The sequence below is a fragment of the Ovis canadensis genome, chromosome 2 (assembly GCF_042477335.2).
Source record: "Ovis canadensis isolate MfBH-ARS-UI-01 breed Bighorn chromosome 2, ARS-UI_OviCan_v2, whole genome shotgun sequence".
Lineage (NCBI taxonomy): Eukaryota > Metazoa > Chordata > Mammalia > Artiodactyla > Bovidae > Ovis > Ovis canadensis.
The window spans coordinates 686802-701718 of record NC_091246.1 but is presented as its reverse complement, the minus strand read 5'-3'; the positions used below and the strand labels follow the sequence as shown (position 1 = coordinate 701718).

At 49.1% G+C, this 14917-nt stretch overlaps 1 protein-coding gene across 1 annotated transcript in view; it reads right to left on the bottom strand.

The window, feature by feature from the left end:
- Positions 1-14917, bottom strand: part of SNTG2 (syntrophin gamma 2) — a 105477-nt gene that overhangs the window by 77499 nt on the left and 13061 nt on the right. The window lies entirely within an intron of this gene.

Below are 14917 nucleotides of genomic sequence, written 5' to 3'. Positions count from 1 at the left end.
AGACCCAGTGTTCGGGGAGCTATAACCTAGTGTCTTGCAGCAACCTAGACGGGGAAACTGAATCACTTTGCTGTTTACCTAAATCACATACAACACTGTGAGCCAACTACTCTCCAACTTGGGGCTGCCCAGGGGGCTCAGCGGCAAAGACTCTGCCTGCACGTGCGGGAGACATGGGCTCCATCCCTGGGTCAGGAAGGCGCCCTGGAGAAGGAAACAGCAACCCACTCTAGCATTCACGCCTGGAAAGTCCCATGGACAGAGGAGACTGGTGGGCCACAGTTCATGGGGTCGCAAATGAGTCAGACATGACTTAGCAACTAAATAAAATTTTTAAAAAATACTCCAATGTGAAATTTTTTCACAGGGTCAGATTCACTGATTGTGATTCACTTCGAAGGACTGTGTCCTCACGTTCTCTCCAGCGGAAAGTGAGCAGCGAAAGAGAACACCAAACCTCCTTCTCAACAAAATTGATTAATAAACGTCTAAATCACCACAGACCAAAGGTGTAAGAATCACACTCTCTGACATAAATCACAGCAAGATCCTCTATGACCCACCTCCCAGAGTAACGGAAATAAAAGCAAAAATAAACAAATGGGACCTAATTAAACTTAAAAGCTTTTGCACAACTAAGGACACTATAAGCAAGGTGCAAAGACCGCTTTCGGAATGGGAGAAACACACCAAGGCACTCACACCGAGGAAACCAGAACTGAAAGAGACTCGTGCACACCAGCGCTCACGGCAGCACTGTTTACAATAGCCAGCACACGGAAGCAACCTAGACGTCCATCAGCACACGAATGGGTAAGGAAGCTGGGGTGCATATACACAATGGAGTATTACTCGGCTGTTAAAAAGAATGCATTTGAATCGGTTCTAATGAGGTGGATGAAACTGGAGCCGATTATACAGAGTGAAGTAAGTCACAAAGAAAAACACCAAGACAGTATATTAGCAACACTGTATACTAACACATAAATATGGAATTTAGAAAGATGGTAACGAGGACCCTGTATGCAAAACAGCAAAAGAGACACAGATGGAAAGAACAGACCTTTGGACTCTGTGGGAGAGGGCGAGGGTGGGATGATTTGGGAGAATGGTATTGAAACATGTGTATCACCATATGTGAAACAGGGCGCCAGTCCAGGTTTGACAAATGAAACAGGGCCCTCAAGGCCGGCGCTCTGGGATGACCCTGAGGGATGGGATGGGGAGGGAGGTGGGAGCAGGGTTCAGGATGGGGGACACACCTACACCCGTGGCTGATTCATGTCAATGGATGGCAAAAACCACCACAATATTGTAAAGTAATTAGCCTCCAATTAAATAAATAAATGAATAAGAAACCATAAAAATTAAAAAAAAAATCACAGTGGAAATAAGAATCCATTTTGAATAGATAATGAAGTTACAGCTCTTTGAAATGGTGTTCCAAAGAATATTTACATCTTTCAATGCATTTTTATTTTTAAAAAGCTGTTGAAAATCAATCTAATCTCAGGGTAGCCAAGGGCCTGTTTTTGTGAATAAAGTTTTATTGGTTCAGCCACACCCACCTGGTTACTCTCGCTCATCACCGTTTTTACGCAAAAATTGCATTTGTTTTAAAAGCTGAATCCACTATTAAAATTCTTTTACAAAGTAAACTCTAGGGCTATACAGCTTCATCAGTGAACTCCACATATTTCAAGAAAAAAAATTCACAAAGTCTTTGAGAAAAACTCAAAAGGAACACCATTTAACTTGTATAAACCCAAGCCAAGCTGGACACAAAAACCTAGCAAGGAGGTTATAACAAAATAAATTAACTTCTCTATCACCTTCTTGAACATAAACGCAAACATCCTAAAGAAAATATTGCCAAACCAGATGCAGAAAAATATAAAAATGAAAATATGTCTTGAGCAGTGAACAAGGAAGGGAATGTAGCTTTTCACCTGAATGTCAGTGTTATACTCCGTGTAACAGTCACCCACCAGGGCCTAGTGAGACCCCCCAAACCTCAGGGCTCCTGGGATCTGGAGGGGCCTGCCTGGAGCTTCTCTGTGGGCCTCCTGCGGCCGCAGTCAGTCACAGGGACAGCAGTCGAGTGGGAGGGGGCTCGGGTGGCAGGTCGGCCCCCAGCTGCTCCCACGCTGCCAGCAGCGGACCCTGGGCTGGGCTCGGGCCGCCTCCCCCTGGCCGCTCACAGCAGGCGTCCTCCAAAAGGCTGACGAGAGAGGAAGAGCCTGCCCCAAACTGGAGCCGCTTTTTCTAACTGAGCATCGTCACTCCTGCCCAAGGCCGTGGACACACAGCCCGGCCGGGGATGGAGGTGGGGCAGGACCACCCGGGGCGGGGGGACGGGGCTCCTGGGAGCCCCCACACCACAGCTCAGAGCACAGAGACTCTTGCAGAATCATGAACAAGCCTCGAAAGACACCTGAGAAACGTCACTCGCAGCGAAGCCTTCTAATAAAAGGTGCCTTCCCCGACCTTCCGGGAAACCTCTAAAGAAGCCTCAGAGCGTGGGTGATTCTGTGTTGAATATGGAAAACTTCCTCCTGGAGGCTGAGAGAGATGCTCACTAATTTTGTGAGTCTATAACAGACAGGCTGGTTACAACCTCTCTGGTAAATGTCACTCTAGAAGGTGAGATGCTGGAATTCTCAATTCCCTGCTGGGATTCAAATTTCTCAGTTTATCTTTGCCCACCTTGAGGTAGGGAAAAATACTCTTAAAGGCATAAACAATTTACAACATTGACAAAATTCACAGATGATAAATCATGTCCATAAATAGACCAAAGAAGCGTACAGACATCTGGAAACTATGAACGCCTAGAAATATGGATGGATAAAAGTGAAAGCTATCAGTATGACTCACGCCTTCATACAACAGAACCAGGAGAAAAAAACCTGAGAATATTTCTCCCCCCAAATCATTAGATATTCAAGAATATGCAAAACAGCATGAGTACTTAAAACGAGAAATTTAATCCTTCATTGAAAAATACTAAAGAAATACTAATTTAATACAGAAATGCCTGCGGGTGGGAAACTGTCCCCAAACTGGTCCACACAGCCACTGTATTCCAGCCAGAATGTGAATCAGTCTAGACCTTGACAGAAAGACCCCGATGGAAGGGAAAACAAGGCCAGGAGGGGTTGAAGCGCTGCTAGAAATGAAGTGGTGGGAGGTTTGCCCTGGTTCTCACGTGGATTTCTGTTTGTAATTTGGCATCTATGAAGTCAGGGAGTGCATCACAAAGGAGGTTCTTTCAACACTTCGCTGACAGCCTTACTCTTCATAGCGGTACACAGAATAGCAGGTATGTTGATATTCACTGCATCTTATAATTGAAGGAATATGGCACTGTCCATTTATAATAATCGAAATTGTGGGGGACAATGATACAGGGTTTGAAAAAAATGACCACAAGACCACAGGAGAGCCCAGCAAGAGTCCCTCGGGTGCTGGCGGGCGCCGCTGATGGTGAGGAGCAAAAGTGAACACCATCGGGACAATGAACTCCAAGAGGAAACTGGCAACTGGACCCTTACTCCATTCCAGGTGTGGAGAATTCAAAAATTTAATAAACATATTCTTGGCTCAGGAAGGCTTTCCTAACAAGGCACAGAAAACAAAACGACGCGGGAGAAACCGGCATGCGCGCTCTGGCTGAACGCTCTCCGTCCAAGCACCCGCTGAGGGTGATGCACAGGGCCCCGGGCGGAGCGCCGGGGGCCGGGGGAGGCGGCGCTGCGGGCCCACTGGGCAGCTCACCATACCTCCCGCGCTCCTGACCACGCGCGCCAACCTGCTTTCCGTAAGCCTCTGAGTTCAAATGAACATCGGCATCAGCTGAAAATCCATCCGCCTCGTTGACTGAAAGCTGAAGGAAAAAGAAAATGAACACGGAGCAAACTCAGAGACCATCATGTTTGTGGGCGGCCGAGCTCTGTCCACCCTGGAGGGCCCGGCTCTGTCCACCTCAGAGGCTGGGCTCTGTCCACCCCAGAGGGCCGAGCTCTGTCCACCAAGGAGGCCGGGCTCTGTCTACCTTGGAGGGTCTAGCTCTGTCCACCTCCGAGGCCGAGCTCTGTCCACCTCCGAGGCCGAGCTCTGTCCACCTCCGAGGCATCAGCAGCAGCAGAGTCGAGGGGCGAGAGGCCCACGCTGTCATGAGTCACACCTCCTCAGAAATGAGGGCTCGTCACTTCTTGTGAACTGATCCTGCCATCAGGTGTGATGCCAATTTCAGAGGAAAGATCCAAATTATTTTAATTTGTTACACAAAGAAGGGAACTCCGTCTCTGAGGACACAAGGTTTCCCTGGCACCAACAGACTCGTGGGATGAGTGGATCCACCCTGAGGCTGGCAACGGTGGAGAGAAACTCCACACGGAGCCTCAGCACTTCTCCAGGCCTGGGGACACAGGAGCCGCAGGAGAGGCTGGGGCTGGCAGGGCTGGGGCCGAGCCGTCGTGGAGGAAGGAAGGAGGAGAAAGGCTGAGGCCAGTATCTCAGGAGAGGGTGCAGGTCTGCAAATGGGCATCCTGGCCGAGCTTCGGGGACCACTGCCGGGAGGGGGGTCCCACACGTCACAGGCAGGGGGAGAGGGGTCTGGAAACTCCCTGGGAGACTCTCAGGGCAGGGAGCTTTGAGGACGACCCAGCTGGAAACAGGAGGAAGAGAAAATCAGCCTTCCTGGGGGCTGGAGGCGAAAGGCAGGAAGGGGGTGACCGTGGGTTCAGGGTTGCATGGGGCCCGTAGGCAGCTCTGGGCTGAAGCCAGGGCCCCTGACCTCAGCTCCCCATGACTGACACCCTCCCCCATCCATCCAGAGCCCCCACCTAGGACAGCCCGACAGGGCTCAGCAGTGGGCAGGCAGAGTCCGGCCAGCTCTCTACACACGGACACAGGAGATCTAAACACACACCCGTCCTTCCACAGGGAGGAAGGTGCCCATGGTGGAGAGAGGAAGGGCTTGTATGTTTCCATGATCCGAGGAAAACGTCAGATATAGTACTCTAACCATCCGCTTTAAAATCTGAGTCAGACTTTAATCAGCAACACTGACCTTGTAACTGCCGCTCGGTATCAGATTCTCCCCACCATCCACCCCCGTGACTCCACAGCCATCAAAGGCAGCAAAAGCAGGATCTGTCAATGATGACCTACTTAAGATGCACTTTTTTGAAGGGAAAAAAGGTAGGACTCTTATGCTGTTGAATGATTTCTATTTCTGTAAAAATAGACTGCTATAATGAGCCCCAAAGATCAAAAGACTCAACAAAATGGAATAATATTTGAATAACTCGGATTTGACACACAAAAAGCGTTCCAGTGTTACTTAAAACAGACATCTACTTCCTTTAACTGCATTTTAAAATGAAACCCAATTGTGAGGAAAATCTTAAGAAAAAGAGAGGGGTACATCCATTTAAAAGTCATAACAGGCATTGAGACAATCACAACAAAATTAATGAATCACCATCGATTGTTACCAGATTCAGCTGTCAGTCACTCAGACACTGTTGCTGAAGTTATCAGGACAAGTCTTTATATACTATAAGTGGGGATTTATCTGACTCCAAAAGTAAGTGACGACTCTCATTAGCACCAAGAGACACTGTTGCTTCTATCAAGGGGTCTACGCCAGCTTCCACATGCTCTCCAGAGAGCTACAAGTTTGCAAAGAGCAACTGACTGTCAGGCGAACAGTCTGAACGAGGATTTCAGTCTGGAAAAAGATAGAAAGAAAATATGGGCTCATGGGAAAGCGCAAACAGTCAGTGGAAACAGAATGTGCCCCACATGTCTAAATGTTCTCAGTGTGCCTGGGATTTCAGTGGCGAGGCCTTTACTTTTGACTCTGACCATAAAGCAGGACACACTCCTCACTGCAGATACTGCAAGCTGTCATTACTGAATGCGGCGGGGTTCAGCGGAACGTGACCTGCAAGTGTCAAAACAGTCATACGGCTGAGACACTTAATAACTAAGTCCCTCAGAAGACAGACTCTCCTGTATAATCGCTCACACCCATCTTTACTGCACTAAATTTCTTTGCATTTTAACTCACAATATTACAAAGAAAATGGCACAAATGCCTAGTTGGATGCTACTAAGCTTTCATGCATTGGAGAAGGAAATGGCAGCCCACTCCAGTGTTCTCGCCTGGAGAATCCCAGGGACGGGGGGCCTGCTGGGCTGCCGTCTGTGGGGTTGCACAGAGTTGGACACGACTGCAGCGACTTGGCTGCACCAGCGAGCCTGAGCACCAGCCTGCCCGATGGGAGCTGCTGGCCTGAGGACAGTCGGGGCTGCTCGCGCTCTGAGGTCAAGGGCAGGCCAGCCCCCGACGTCCTCCCGGGAAGGCCTTCCAGGAAGTGGCTTGGCGGAGCCGCCGTCTACGTCCTCTGAAGAATCAGCCACGCCACAAGTGTGCGTTTTGCCACAATAATCTGCTTGTTCTTTTTTTTTTTCCCAGTCTGCTAGTGGAAGCTTACAGATTCACTCTGTGAGAATGTAGTTACATGAGATGAAGCAATCTTGCTTAAATTCCTAACAGAAACGAGTAATGCACAAATATCCTCACAGTAAGATGGGAACAGGCCCTTTGTAAAGGTTTTGACCACTGGATCGATCCTGAGGGACTGGATACTTCTGTAAAGATGGTAACATGGCTCCAAAGATACTTTGACGGAAACCAAGCACAGACCGTGACCACCGACCCGCCGCTCCCCAGACACGGGGAGGACACGCCCGCGGCCGCAGGTCCTGCTCAGACAGCGAGCGTCAGCAGGGGCTCCAAGCCTCTTACAGCAGCCGATCTGACGGAGGCTTCTAAGACACCAAAGGAGGGGCAGGTGAAGGAGAGAAGGGGGTGGCCTCGGCAGGAGTGGGGTCACCGCCTGGCAGGGTCTGAGGCGTCTGCTCGCAAAAGCAGGGACTCACCAGCACGCTGTCCTCATTCACTTCTGGGAAGACACTGACCACTGGCCACATTTTCAAGGTTACAATGTGTCTTCATCCTTCTTTCGGCAGTCCCGTTTGGACCTTTGAGAGGATCTATCAGCTCTGTTTTTAATTCTATTTATTTAAATTACATAGAAAAAAACAAGTTCCCCACCTGTCGCTCCACCCCCACCCTGCCTCTTGCACCAGCCTGTTCTCTGAGTGTGGCTTCGGTTTTATTTATTTTTTTTGATCACACATATAAGAGAGATCTCATGGTAAATACTTCCTCTGGCGACTCATCTCGCTGCTGCTGCTGAGTCGCTTCAGCCGTGTCCGAGTCTGTGCGACCCCATAGACGGCAGCCCACCAGGCTCCCCCGTCCCTGGGATTCTCCAGGCAAGAACACTGGAGTGGGCTGCCATTTTCTTCTCCAATGCATGAAAGTGAAAGTGAAAGGGAAGTCGCTCAGTCGTGTCCAACTCTTAGCGACCCCATGGACCGCAGCCCAGCAGGCTCCCCTGTCCCCGGGATTTTCCAGGCAAGAGCACTGGAGTGGGGGCCATCTCCTCCACATCTTGCTGCACAATGTGCTGAATGAAGGCACGCTTTCCCGGCGAGTACTTTTGATAGCACACATGATGCCCGCAAGAGCTGGACAGAGTCCCGGCCGCAGAGGCCACACAGCAGGAAACACCATCGGGTCCTTCACTGGAAAAGCCTACTGACCCCTGCCCCCAGGAGCCGTCCCTAGTGCAGACCACACACTGCCCTCCCCACGTCTGCAGCCCAGCTCACGCACCAGCTCCCGAGAGCGCTTGTTGGGTCCAGTCAAGAAGCAGAGGTTGTGGAGCAGAGACGTGGCCACATCTGAGCGGGGCGGGCACAGTGAGGAGGGGTCTTGGGGAACCACAGGCCCCAGAGCATCTTCATCACCCAAGCTTCTGGACACCGTGGGTCCCCATGTTGTCCAACAAGAGGGACGGTCACTGGGGTCGGGCTGGTCAGCCTGAGAGCATGCACCATAGACCAACCCTTTGGGTGGCTATCAGATCGGGGACATAACCCGTGCTGTGAACATCCTCATGATAACTTTCTACCTGAGGCATAAACTTATACTTTACACTTTAACAAAACATTGTGTTTAACAAAAAATTAAAGCCTTTTAATCTCCATGTTCCAAAACAAAGACTTAGCACCATCTATTTGCACATTCTGACTGCAGAGAATTGCTTTAAAAATAGATTCATCATCATCCAGACGCACACCCCACATGCCCAGGCAAGTTACTGGATTTTAAGCACCTCTCCTTGTTTAAATGGAGAAGAACATTCCAGGAGCAAGGCCGGTCCACCCACCACTGGAGAGGGGCCACAGGGAGGACACCCTCTGGCCATCCAGGCTCCAAACTTCACCTCGCCTTCCTGAGTCCAAGCAGGCAGGCAAGGTGGACCAGCCAAACGCCCACCTGAGCAACAGGCCAGATGCCCGAGGCCAGGAAAATGACTCAGGACATCACTGGAGGCGGCGCAAACGTACAGAGACACGTGTGAGCCCAGCGCGCGGTTGGAGCTCAGGCAGGCCCTGGCGGCAGCGGCCCGGCTGGACGCCCCTGCTGCCCGACTGGACACCAATGCTGCCCCGCTGGGCCTCGCGGCTCCCCAGCCTCCAGGGGGCTCCTCCTCCTGCTCCAGCGCCCTCTCTCCCTGGAGGAAACCTTGACTCCTCACTCGCCCTCGAGGATCTGCGGATGTGCTTCTGCCCTCCGGATGAGACGTGCCTTTTCGACCCCAGACTCCAGCGGGCGGGCAGGACCGAAGGGTGGGAAGCAGAGGCCAGGAGGGAGGAGGTGTCTGGTCCTCCCAGGATGGAGACATGGCCCCCACACACACACTTCCCACGCTGATCTAAATTCACGCCCGAGCTGCCCCATGTGCCAGGCATGTGGCAGAATGCACGTCTCATCCTGCAAGGATGTAGTCTCATCCTGCAGGACCAGCCCAGGGCCACTGCCCACCCCACTTCCCATGGGGGGCCTGGCTTGACCCTTGACCCTGGAAGGAGGATGCGCCTGATTAAATCGGGTCCTTGCATAGGTATGTCCCTCCTGGACGCTCAGAGGTCTTCCTCACTGGCCGGGACCTGGAACCCAGGGGGACAGCCTGACCCACCTGCTCTGACTCAGTTCAGTTCAGTCGCTCAGTCGTGTCCGACTCTCTGCGACCACATGAATCGCAGCACACCACGCCTCCCTGTCCATCACCAACTCCCGGAGTTCACTCAGAGTCACGTCCATCGAGTCAGTGATGCCATCCAGCCATCTCATCCTCGGTCGTCCCCTTCTCCTCCTGCCCCCAATCCTTCCCAGCATCAGAGTCTTTTCCAATGAGTCAACTCTTCGCATGAGGTGGCCAAAGTACTGGAGCTTCAGCTTTAGCATCATTCCTTCCAAAGAAATCCCGGGGCTGATCTCCTTCAGAATGGACTGGCTGGATCTCCTTGCAGTCCAAGGGACTCTCGAGTCTTCTCCAACACCACAGTTCAGAAGCATCAGTTCTTCGGCGCTCAGCCTTTTTCACAGTCCAGCTCTCACATCCACACATGACCACTGGAAACCAGCTCGCCCTGCCTCCTGTGGGGGCCACAGGTGAGGCTCCTGCTCACGTCCTTCTCCTTTCCTCTGCCTCCTGAGTAACTCTGGCTGATTCTGTCGCTGTTCCACGTTGCCCCTCATATGGCGTGCCACGCCTCCTGTTCTAGGGATCCGTGAGAATAACAAACTTCTTTCATGACAGTCGTTTCCATGTCCACATTTTTAATCACACCTGATTAAAATAAACACTGGTACCCTTAAAATACAATTTATATGGGACAATATTTTCATTGAAACTTTGGGCAAATGAAGCAAACTCCACATTTGGGTAAAAAATTGATTTCATACGAAAGCAATGAGAGATTTTTCACCTATGAAATTGGCAAAGTTTTTAAACTCATCATTCTGAGTTTATTGTTGTTGAGTAGCTCGATCGTGTCTGACTCTTTTGTGACCCCATGGACTATAGCCTGCCAGTCTCCTCCGTCCATGAGATTTTCCAGGCAAGAATACTGGAGTGGGTTGCCATTTCCTCCTCCAAGGGATCTTCCCAACCCAGGGGTCAAACCTTCGTTTGCTGCATTGGCAAGCTGATTCTTTACCACTGAGCCACAAGGGAAGCCCCATTCTGAGGATCAGTTCAGCTCAGTTCAGTTGCTCAGTCGTGTCTGATTCTCTGCGACCCCATGAATCGCACCACGCCAGGCCTCCCTGTCCATCACCAACTCCTGGAGTTCACCCAAACTCATGTCCATCGAGTCGGTGATGCCATCCAGCCATCTCATCCTCTGTCATCTCCTTCTCCTGCCCTCAATCTTTCCCAGCATCAGGGTCTTTTCAAATGAGTCAGTTCTTTGCATCAGGTGGCCAAAGTATCAAAATTTCAGCTTTAGCATCACTCTTTCCAAAGAACACCCAGGACTGATCTCCTTTAGGATAGACCGGTTGGATATCCTTGCAGTCCAAGGGACTCGCAAGAGTCTCCTCCAACACCACAGTTCAAAAGCATCAATTCTTCGACGCTCAGCTTTCTTCACAGTCCAACTCTCGAATCCATACATGACCACTGGAAAAACCATAGCCTTGACTAGACGGACCTTTGTTGGCAAAGTAACGTCTCTGCTTTTGAATATGCTATCTAGATTGGTCATAACTTTTCTTCCAAAGAGTAAGCGTCTTTTAATTTTTTAAATGACCTCCTCCACCAAACTGCCTGTTTGCTCTGTGAAAAAAACCTCAGTCTGTTCATTTGTAAAATCAGAACCAAAGAAGGAAATCTAAAGAATGTTACGTAAAAGAAAGGCGTTTCATTTTCCCAGTTAACGTCATTACACTTCCTGATTTGAAGTGCTGGTAATGTGAGCTCATACAGTGTCAAGAAAAATAGCTTCTCTCTTTCCGAGACACTGTCCTAGTTTAGAAACTTTGCAGTAGTTAGAAGTACATGCTTGACACTAAATTCTATACAGTTTCTTTATCTGGGAAAATTTACATGAGAAAAATCAGCTAATTTTCCACCCAAATGTCATATTAGGTTGAATTAGAGAATTTCCTGTTAGACGTTTTTTCCCCTTAACTTTCAATAAATGGTTCACATACTCCATCACGCCCACGTGGTACTAACCACACACACCTCATTAGTTTATGTTTAAAAATAAAATTCAACACCCAGAACACTGAATGTAACAGCCTTGGGCTCTTCCGTCACGTAATAACACGCTTCTTACAGAGAAATCACTCTTTCTTACAAAAATGATGGATGTAAATTGGATTAGGATATGAAATGAAGATAGCTTTTATTCCCCAAATAAATGCAACTCAAAGTACAAACGTAGAATCAATGCTAAAATCACTCCATTGTGCTGGGGAAATTCTTATGCTAACATCATCCCTATATAGATGGGTGCTGGGTAACCCCGCATTCTAGAAATGACTGCCCAAGCCATTCCCAACACCTTGACAGCCAGTTTCATGTGATGTAAACAAAACTCCAATGGGACAGTATACAAGAACAAACCATGTGGTCAAAATTCAAGGAATTTACTAATTGTGTCAGTAAGCCATCATAATTTTAATCGCAAAAACAGCCTTCACTTTATTTTTTATCCCTTATTTATTATCAGTTGGCACTAAAAACAGTGGTTGAGCAGCATTTCAGTAAGAGCATATTTCAAACACTGTTTTTTTTTAAGACGAATTGTCACCTAATGCAAATTCAAGTTTTAATGGTAAGCTTCAGAACCACTTCACTGCACTTTGTCTTCACTGCTTATAATGCTATGATAATAAATTAGATCACCACTCAGTGAACTGTCCAGAGACTATACTGCAATGGAATTTCTTAATTCCTTAACTGAGCACTAAACACATTTACCAGCTCCAAAATGTGTGCGCTGATATGGCAGCACAGAGCAGTTTTCACACCTGAGATGCACTGAGCGGGGAACAGGCGGCCTCAGGGCCCCCGGGAGGCTCTTCCCAAGACTGCCAGGAGGGCGGACCCATCACCCGCGGCCCGGCTCCACTGCAGCCGGACTTCCCTGCGGTCGCCGCGGGATTAGCCACCGGAAGCCCAGGTGGCGCTTTTCTCTAACAACCTTACCATCAGCGCCGGGTTTGGTCAGCGTTTTATTAGGTGACGGTTCCAAGGCACTTCTAATATAGCCAAAGGAGAAAGACTCTGCACAATTAAGTCAGAGGACTAACCTCAGATCCCCTGCAAAGCTGTGGCTTTTACAGTTTGACAGACATCTTGCAGAAAGCTTAGAGGCCGACAAAGAGGGCAGGTAAGATTACCCACAGCTCACACCGGAGGCATAACCAGGAGGCAGGTGAAGGTGGAAATACACCTGGTCAACCAGACGAGCAGGCCCCGTGCTCCCAGCTGGGAAGCCGTGTATCAAAGCTCTGACTCATAAACACACAAACCCGAGCCAACAGCCTCCACTGGTGAACCCCTGAAGGAAATAAACTGTTCAGTTAAGTGCAAGACGCACTACCCCAGGGAGAGAAACTCAAATCCCCCAGTGAAGCGTGCCTTTACTGTTTGACCCTGTGACCCTCCTCAAAAGACTCTAACTTCAAGAAGCCCTCACCTACAGAAAACAGCACACACAAAATACCACCTGCAACACTTCTGTATTCCCCAAAGCCGGGAAAGAACAGTGTCATCAGCACCGGTACATACTGCACCGCCATGCAGTGACTGTCCTGCCGCCAAGAGGGGAGAGCCACACAGCAGCATGTAGCCAGGCTAAGGCAAGCTGAGGTATCAAGAGGAACACCAGCACTCCAGCATGGAGCCGGGCTAAGGCAAGCCCAGCACCCAGGGGGACACCTGCTGGGGGCCAGCGTGAGGAATCTCGCCCGTGACAAGGTCATGCGGAAGGAAGCCTGACGTAACGCAAGGGCGTGATCAGCCTTCCGGGGTCCCCCTGGAACTTCCTGAGCGTCCACCTCCAAGACCAGAGTCGGCCTGCTTTTCCACCCTTCTGATATTCTCTGGAAAAAGTCAACTCAGGGCTTTAGTCTTCTGCATTTGAAAGGGATGTTTCAGTTAAACCCCCTCTAATAGCTCTCCAGCTTGCCTAACAGGTTCCCCCGACCTCTTACAGCTTGTGAATTGCTTACAGTCCCCCAACCCGGAGAGGCACAAAGCTTAAAAGCATCTTAAAGATACAGAGCCTTTTCTAGAGAGTTAAAAATCATATTGGTGACTGGTTTTCACTGTTGACTCAATGATTGCTGCCAGGCCTCCATATTCTTTATCTTTTAGGCACCTGGGAGGATGTTAATCAATGTAAATGGGATATGAAAAAAGATATATAGTAGTTTTGATATTAGCAACACCAGACTTTAGAGTTAATTACTTTGCTTTTGTTATAAATCACTGTACTCCTTTTACTTGTTATAAACTGCTGTATCTTTGCTGTGTAAGAATGTAACTTTATTTAGTGCTTTCTGAGAGTGGCACCGGACTTTGGGAAGATTAACACAAATAAGTCTTCTGGTTGACAAACCCTTATCAGGAAAGGGCTGTAAAATGTTAATTGGCCCTTTTGGCCGGAAGATGATGTAAATCACCTAAGACTTGTGTATACAACTAGGTATGCAGAGAGAAAAGCCTGGTTTTGATAAGAGTCTGGGCTGCTAACGCTGCATAATTTTGTATTACCCATTGATCTCCATGTATTATCAAAAGTATAAAAGGCCTTCTGTAGAGGCCGGGCCAGTCGCTGGACTGGTTTCCTCCATGTCTCCTCTTTACTCTAATTTCAGGTTGAATTCCCATCTGGAGCAGGGCGGCTCACCATGTCTACTTACTTGTCCTGGCTTCTAAGACCCGCGCGAAAGGAGCCCGAGGCAGGGCACCCTTCGATATTCAAGTGGGCGCCGGCCGGTGGCCCAACGTAGACAGTGCAAATCTCTTGTACGGAGATTTTATTGGTCTTCCCTGTAAGCCAAGTTATTCAGCCTCCTTTCTCCACTTAATTTTCCTACTACACTATTTCTTCCTAATCTAATCTAATATTAATAAACAAATAAGTTTTCCTCGCCTATGCCATCCACACTTCAAATCACCCTGGATCCACCGGGGCTGGACCCTGGCAGACACCAGCATCCAGCATGGAGCCGGGCTCAAGGCAAGCCCAGCACCTAGGGGGTCCCCAGCATCCAGCATGGAGCCGGGCTCAAGGCAAGCCCAGCACCTAGGGGGTCCCCAGCATCCAGCATGGAGCCGGGCTCAAGGCAAGCCCAGCACCTAGGGGGACCCCAGCATCCAGCATGGAGCCGGGCTCAAGGCAAGCCCAGCAGCTGGGGACCCCAGCATCCAGCATGGAGCCGGGCTCAAGGCAAGCCCAGCACCTAGGGGGACCCCAGCATCCAGCATGGAGCTGGGCTCAAGGCAAGCTGAGGCGCCATGCCATGTACACAGTGTCTGGTAACTTCCATCTGAAGGAGATGTTGTAAGGAGAGGGATCTATAAGAAAATGAGGAAAGAACATATTAATTTTTCAGAAGTGAATTCCATAAACATGACCCAACCCAGAAAGTAACCAAAATGATTACCAACATGTGCAGGAAATATCCAGACTGAGTGAACAGGGACTGGATTGAGAATTCTCTGAGTTTTCTTGTCTATAGCTTTAATTTTTCACAATGTAATTTTTTACAAATTCAAAATTTAATTAAGTCAAAAGAAAACCATTAAAACGCAAACAATAGAAACTGATTAATTATTAAAGCTGCGTAATGAACTACAGGGAGATAATAAGTATTTCAAATAATTTCGAACAGTATATTGATCTGTAAGTCCATAACTGACTACATTCTAAAGCTCAACGATGAGCAATAAATAAATCTTCAGGA